This window comes from Rosa rugosa, chromosome 4, assembly GCF_958449725.1.
Source record: "Rosa rugosa chromosome 4, drRosRugo1.1, whole genome shotgun sequence".
In the NCBI taxonomy this organism is placed as follows: domain Eukaryota; kingdom Viridiplantae; phylum Streptophyta; class Magnoliopsida; order Rosales; family Rosaceae; genus Rosa; species Rosa rugosa.
This window is the reverse complement of record NC_084823.1, coordinates 824,456-832,950: the sequence shown is the minus strand read 5'-3', so window position 1 is coordinate 832,950 and position 8,495 is coordinate 824,456.

Below are 8,495 nucleotides of genomic sequence, written 5' to 3'. Positions count from 1 at the left end.
ATTACCTGCACAGAAGAGGAATCACAACTCAGAAAATAGAAGGGGTCTGGAAAGCCAAATGTGCAAAGTCAGAATTAGTCTGGGGCAGTTCACCTCAGCATGGCTCACATCGTCATCATCAGAGGACTCCCCCTCAGGAGGCTCCTCGGCTACTGCCTTCTGTTTCCCGGCCTGAGTAGAGGCTGCCCTGCTCCGGGTGGTACGCTAAAAATAAAACAAACTTAGCAATAAGGATTGATACTCAAGCCAAGGAAAAGAACTGGTGAGGGAAGTTGGAAACTTACTGATGCCCCATGTTCACGAATCTGTATTCCCGGTTGTGCTTGCCGCGAGGGCCTTTGCGGCTGCAGAGGCGGAACAGGTTGCGGTTGCGGGGGCGGAACAGGTTGATGTTGCGGAAGAGCAGGAACAGGAGGCGGAGCCTCGCCAGCATAATATTGTTCAAGGATGTCGCTGTCCACGGCAAAGGGATGTTCCAAGTCGCGGAAAAGGATGGCGAAAAGGTCATAGTTATTCATGCCCCAACAGTTCACTGACACTTCTTTCCACCAATCAGCATAGTCATCATCGACATCGTTGAGGGGGTATAGCGCTCTGACCCAAGGGGGAATCACTATCAAAGTAAACTGACTCTGAAAGGGGGCAGACCCAGGCGGAGCTAATCTCCTCCAAGAGGTGTAGTAATTGGCAGAATCAACCAGAGGCCAGGGTACCAACTGGGCCAACCCAAATTGACGAGCAAAGTGATTGGGTGCATAAAGTTCGTAACTTAGTTCATCCGTGGCCAATTGAATGTCGGAGCAAGAAATAGTGCGGCGAAACATCATCATAGCCTCTTCGCGATGACCCGGGCGAGGAAGAAACCCATTTGCAAATATCGCGGGGAATCTTCTATTTACCACCAACATCACATCCGGCATCTCATCCAGAAGATACAAAAACGAGAAACACTCGGAAAATGCCGGAGATTCATACCTTCCCTCGCGGCAGAGCCACCGGCCCAACAGAACGTCATTTGGAGGCATTGCTGGCACGTCTGGTCGGCGAAAATGGGGGAAATAAGTCTGGAGCCAGAAATCCAGAATCCAGAAGGGGCCTGAGGATTGGACTTCGAATGGATGCATAGCGACTTGATAAAGGGCTCGATAAAGCGAACCCAGAACCGGTTGACCAAGGCCAATGACTGTGCCATTATAAAGAGCAGTGGCCAAAGAGGACCAAGTGCCAGTTGGTTTACCAGCAGAAGTACAGAAAATAAACTTACAGAGCCACCACTCGAGGAAGGCAATTCCCCCTGTTTCGTCATGATGTCCGCGGTAGTAATTTCGCCAAGACGGGAAAGATCTGCTATGAATACTGCGACCAGTCTGAGTCATCTGCAGCGGGAATTTCTCGTCATCAAATTGGCCTTGAACATACGGTGCCGCGTGGATGGGTAGGCCCGTGATAGCGAGAATATCCAATAAGGAAATACTCATCTGCCCAAAGCGGAAATCAAAAGTGTTGCTGGCGGTGTTCCATAAGCAAAAGGCCGCGGCGAGAGGAGCGCGATTAAGGCCGCCGGGAATTTGAAGACACAAGTCAATAGCATCCGCAATGCCTACTGCGCGCCAGCGAGCCAAATCTCGGGTACGAACCTCATTGTACCAGGCTACATCAGGAGGTTGGATTGAGGGCCAGAAACCAATTTTGACTCTATGATGTTTCTGGCCCCAACTTCCAAGATCGGCAGGAGACCGGAGAAGAGCCGGGATGGGACGGCGGATGGGAAGCCCATAATAGGCCATAGCATCATCTGGCAAAAGATCGTGAGGTGTGGCACCCAGACTCGCTTGATTATTATCTCCACCAAAGCCCATCAGTCGACTGCTCTCCTCTCTGGTCTGACTGTTGCATCGAGCACCCATCATAGTCCGCCAGGTGAATGCGGCTTTCTCAGTGATTTCATCTGCTTGATCGATAACGAATGGTTTCTTGGATGCCATTTCTAAGTTGCAAGGAACACTTCTCCATTACACCTTGATTTATAGCTCAGATATTTTTGGAGATTAATTTATTAGCTGGGCCAGTGAGTGGCCTAGTTGATAATTAATGAATCATTATTCCATCTTGAGAATCGCATCTAATGCCACAGTGAAGATATTCCACCTTTTCCTACCACCGCAGGGCCAGCATAGTGGCCTGATGTTTTTTAAATAAAACATGATTAAAACCGATGCGGTTTTAGATACTAAAGTTGCAGCAGATATGGTGGTTTCACCTGGTCACACGTCATGATGTCGATAGCCATGATCTAATCATCCTCTTCGGCATAAGACTCGCGAAGGATTAAATGACAGCAAACAGTTTGCTATTCTGCATCTTATTTCGCCAAGTACTGTAGGCCTTGATCTAGCCAGCGAACAATGGCAGGTACTTGTTTGCTATACATATGGCGAAGCTACCACCAAGGAAGAGAAGGATCCTCATTCATGATCAAAAGCAGTCTCCTTCGCATGGGGGGCATGCTAAAGTTCTGATCTCCTACAACCTGCCTAAATCTCGCCAATTCACTGCATACCAGACATCAGATACATGGGGGCAATAAAGTTGGCAAAGTAAGCGTCAGTTCATGACAAAGGCAATTCAGATTGTGGTATTCAAGCTTTATGGCCTATTTAGAGGCCTATATGGAATCAGTCAAGTAATTTCAATCAAGCCAATAAAAGTGGCTTTTGGAGCAACAACATTATAAGAGCAGTGCTGATTCAAGACCTCTTCAGTCAAGACGGAGACCTTTGACTTCGAGGTCTGGGGGGCAATGTTTGGACCCAAAATGAGCATTTTGGCCTGACAAGGCGTGTCTTAGAGAAATTGAGCCAAAGTCAGTGGCTCAAGCTATATATTATCGACAAGTTCGAAATATACTATTTAGAGGCTAAATAAAAGCCTACTATGGAAGATTATGCGAGCTGCAAGAAAAGGAAATTGTGGAAGCTTGGAAATGAAAAGTCAACTTTAGCACATTTCTCTACTTCGGCTAGGAGAAACCGAGCTAAACAAGGAAGGAGGGGCGGCAGACTAACCAAATGAAATCCAAATGAGCTAAAACTTTCCAGATTAATTCTAGACATCCTAAGGATCGTTTCTTATGAAGAGTTCCAGAGCTAGATATGAGTGGAAAGCCTTCAAACAATCAGCCCAATCTTCTGCAAGAGCAAAACTGGAAAGCTGGACCTGTAAGAGGTCCACCAGCGTTTCCGGCCCAACCATTATAGCAAAAGCTCTGAAATTTTAACAGGATGATCTACACTCATAGTGGAACATTTCGTATGAAGAAGTCATGGTCAAAATCTGAATGCTTGGTGGAGATATAGCTGGAGCAAAATTGGTGCAGTAAGTGCTTAAACCTAACATTCCATTAGTGTTTAAGTGCTTGAACACAACAATTCCATAAACTCATAAGTGCTCCATAATCTCATAAGTGCTCCATCATGATCCCATTAAGTGCTCCATTATGATTTGTTTAAATGCCAAATAGTGTTGCTTGAAAGCCTATAAATAGAGGCAAAAACAACAACAAAAAGAACAACACAATTCAACAAACATCTGTAAGATGATCTAAGTTCTCTCTAGAGCAACCTCTCTAAGAGCAACTCATTTCCTTCTCTTTCTCTTATCGGTGATCACACTCCTAGTCCTAGTCTTCTCAGAAGCCGACTTTCAGTGCCACCAAACCCTCTGTCAACGTGCTTCGGTCCTAGTTTCCTCGGGAGCCGACGGTAGTGCCGCGACCACAACGGTTACAGAACCAGCCAAGCAAGGGTAACGCCCTAGCAACCCAGCCAAGCTAAAGTCACGCTTTAGCAAGTTCTCCTCACTTCCCGGTGGTTTTCACTCTGCTCGATCTACAACATCGAGTATCGATTGTGATCAAGAAGAAACTGCAGTAAAGTCCTCACCACGAGGCACAAAGAATCCTGCGACGAGGTTGGTGCTCTCCTCGTCCTCAATCGCTGAAAAGAAGTCAAGTCAAGGGACACCCCCAACGACCGCACCCGAACGGTGCTGGCACGCCCAAGCAAGAAAAGAGACTGTTGACCAGCTGCAACAAAACTGGAGCCAAACATTTTGGCACACCCGGTGGGACAACATCAGAAGTTTTTCTCTTGATGCACATTCAACCACCGGGCTTCAAAACAAACATTTTGGCACGACCTCATTAGGCTGACTTGGCAAAATGAGCAACCTCTCATTTTGGGTCGGCAGAGCACTTATGGAGCACTTATGGAGTTTTTGGCAAAATGAGCAACCTCTCATCGAAGTCATTTTGGGTCCAAACCATGCAGATGATCAATTAAGGTATGGCCCACCTTACAATCATCAATTAAGCCTTGGCCATGCCAGTGGGACTGATGGTGAAAGTGGTCACAATCATGGCCAACTTAATTATCAATTAAGTTGTGGTCTAGAGAAGCCAATCTGTGGCTTTATGAATCAATTCAACTTGAATATCTTCATATATGCTTCAAGGCCAGCAAGTGGCTTTGAGACTTGTGAGGAAGGATTTGGTGACCCCAAATTCAATCTCGATGCAGAGCCAATATATGATGAGTATGATGATAATTTAATTATTGGTTCCAAAAATCATATGAAGGCGTTCAAGTTCTTTGAAGCTTTTGATCATGAGAATTCAGACCAACAAGTGGTCAAATGCAATAGCCAATTCGTGGCTAATTCTGAAGGCACCATGTTCTATGACATGGTAGTTGGCGACACAGCCGATCTTGGGACACCGTCATCACCAAAATTATAATTGAAGATCATCATTCGCCAACCAACAAGGATACTTGGAGGGCAATATTACTCCTCCTACGAGCCAAATTGCTCCAAATTCTTCAACGCAAAGTATCTTTGTTCTTTTCCTACAAGCTCTCACAGGAGGGATTTTTACCCTACAAATTTTGATACATCGGAGCTTGGAGTGAAACATAGATGGCCTCCCCCGTGATCTTGTAGAGGCGGCAAATGGTGGAAACACACCACTATTGAGAAGTTGAGGTTGGTAAGGGGTTGTGAATCATAACGGAATAGGTGAAGTCTCTTTTGTTAATATTGGCCTAAACTCCTTATTGGTGCCTAATTCAGGTCCCGTAAGGTTAAGGGCGGCTTTTATTAACACTTGTTGAACTGTCTTCACACTTATGACATTTCTCATCTTAGTAAGTGCTCCATAATCTCATAAGTGCTCCATCATGATCCCATTAAGTGCTCCATTATGATTTGTTTAAATGCCAAATAGTGTTGCTTGAAAGACTATAAATAGAGGCAAAAACAACAACAAAAAAAACAACACAATTCATACAAACATCTCTAAGATGATCTAAGTTCTCTCTAGAGCAACCTCTCTAAGAGCAACTCCTCTCCTTCTCTTTCTCTTACCGGTGATCACACTCCTAGTCCTAGTCTTCTCAGAAGCCGACTTTCAGTGCCACCAAACTCTCTGTCAACGTGCTTCGGTCCTAGTCTCCTCGGGAGCCGACGGTAGTGCCGCGACCACAAAAACAACTCCTCTCCTTCTCTTTCTCTTACCGGTGATCACACTCCTAGTCCTAGTCTTCTCAGAAGCCGACTTTCAGTGCCACCAAACCCTCTATCAACGTGCTTCGGTCCTAGTCTCCTCAGGAGCCGACGGTAGTGCCGCGACCACAACGGTTACAGAACCAGCCAAGCAAGGGTAACGCCCTAGCAACCCAGCCAAGCTAAAGTCACGCTTTAGCAAGTTCTCTCTACTTCCCAGTGGTTCTCGCTCTGCTCGATCTACAACATCGAGTATCGATTGTGATTTTCAAGAAACTTCAGCAAAGTCCTCACCACGAGGCATAAAGAATCCCACGACGAGGTTGGTGCTCTCCTCGTCAACAATCGCTTGAAAGAAGTCAGGTCAAGGGACACCTCCAACGACCGCACCCGAACGGTGCTGGCACGCCCACGCAGAAAAGAGACTGTTGACCAGCTGCAACAAAACTGGAGCCAAACATTTTGGCACGCCCAGTGGGACTGATGGTGAAAGTGGTCACAATCATGGCCAACTTAATTATCAATTAAGTTGTGGTCTAGAGAAGCCAATCTGTGGCTTTATGAATCAATTCAACTTGAAGATCTTCATATATGCTTCAAGGCCAGCAAGTGGCTTTGAGACTTGTGAGGAAGGATTTGGTGACCCCAAATTCAATCTCGATGCAGAGTCAATATATGATGAGTATGATGATAATTTAATTATTGGTTCCAAAAATCATATGAAGGCGTTCAAGTTCTTTGAAGCTCTTGATGTGGAGAATTCAGACCAACAAGTGGTCATCTATAATAGCCAATTTGTGGCGAATTCTACAAAGACCATGGTCTATGACATGGTCGTTGGCGACAAAGCCGATCTTGGGACATCTTCATCGCCAAAGTTGCAATTGAAGATCATCATTCGCCAACCAACAAGGATACTTGGGGGGCAATATTACTCCTCCTACGAGCCAAATTGCTCCAAATTCTTCAACGCAAAGTATCTTTGTTCTTTTCCTACAAGCTCTCACAGGAGGGATTTTTACCCTACAAATTTTGATACATCGGAGCTTGGAGTGAAACATAGATGGCCTCCCCCGTGATCTTGTAGAGGCGGCAAATGGTGGAAACACACCACTATTGAGAAGTTGAGGTTGATAAGGGGTTGTGAATCATAACGGAATAGGTGAAGTCTCTTTTGTTAATATTGGCCTAAACTCCTTATTGGTGCCTAATTCAGGTCCCTCAAGGTTAAGGGCGGCTTTTATTAACACTTGTTGAACTGTCTTCACACTTATGACATTTCTCATCTTAGTAAGTATAGCCTATGTGAAATGGTGTCTAGAAAAGGGACAACGTTCATGACAGGTTCTTGAATCCAGAAGTGCATGCAAATGGGCCTAAACCACTATGTGGGAGTAGCTCATGCCAAAATGGATTCTGCCTCTCTTGTTCGCCCTCCCCCACCTGGCCATTTTAGTAAGGTTGCCCAAAGGATTTGAAAGAAAATTTGTGTTTAGGCGACTATACTTGGGCCGCATGTCTAAACCTTGATTCACATCCCTAAAACCTAAACCCTAAAAAAAAAATAATAATAAATAAATAAATAAATAAATAAATAAAATACAAAAAGAGTTTCAAATTTGTGCGTCGCGGAGGATGCAAAAATTGTGTTCTTGCCTAAACAGTGGCTTGAACTTTCTGATTTATTTAGAGGCCATTGGTTTTGGCCTGGGCACATATACAAGAGGCATTTAATATGCCTAGTATGGTATCAGCATTAATTTCAGTCAAGCCAATAAAAATGGCTTTAGAGCAACAACATTATAAGAGCAGTGCTGATTCAATACCTCTTCAGTCAAGATGGAGACCTTTGACTTCGAGGTCTGGGGGGCAATGTTTGGACCCAAAATGAGCATTTTGGCCTGACAATGCGTGTCTTGGAGAAATTGAGCCAAAATCAGTGGCTCAAGCTATATATTGTCGACAAGTTCGAAATATACTATTTAGAGGCTAAATAAAGCCTACTATGGAAGATTATGCGAGCTGCAAGAAAAGGAAATGATGGAAGCATGGAAATGAAAAGTCAACTTTAGCACATTTCCCTACTTCGGCTAGGAGAAACCGAGCTAAACAAGGAAGGAGGGGCGGCAGACTAACCAAATGAAATCCAAATGAGCTAAAACTTTCCAGATTAATTCTAGACATCCTAAGGATCGTTTCTTATGAAGAGTTCCAGAGCTAGATATGAGTGGAAAGCCTTCAAACAATCAGCCCAATCTTCTGCAAGAGCAAAACTGGAAAGCTGGACCTGTAAGAGGTCCACCAGCGTTTCCGGCCCAACCATTATAGCAAAAGCTCTGAAATTTTAACAGGATGATCTACACTCATAGTGGAACATTTCGTATGAAGAAGTCATGGTCAAAATCTGAATGCTTGGTGGAGATATAGCTGGAGCAAAATTGGTGCAGTAAGTGCTTAAACCTAACATTCCATTAGTGTTTAAGTGCTTAAACCTAACATTCCATAAACTCTTAAGTGCTCCATAATCTCATAAGTGCTCCATCATGATCCCATTAAATGCTCCATTATGATTTGTTTAAATGCCAAATAGTGTTGCTTGGAAGCCTATAAATAGAGGCAAAAACAACAACAGAAAGAAAAACACAATTCAACAAACATCTCTAAGATGATCTAAGTTCTCTCTAGAGCAACCTCTCTAAGAGCAACTCCTCTCCTTCTCTTTCTCTTACCGGTGATCACACTCCTAGTCCTAGTCTTCTCAGAAGCCGACTTTCAGTGCCACCAAACCCTCTGTCAACGTGCTTCGGTCCTAGTCTCCTCGGGAGCCGACGGTAGTGCCGCGACCACAAAAACAACTCTTCTCCTTCTCTTTCTCTTACCGATGATCACACTCCTAGTCCTAGTCTTCTCAGAAGCCGACTTTCAGTGCCACCAAA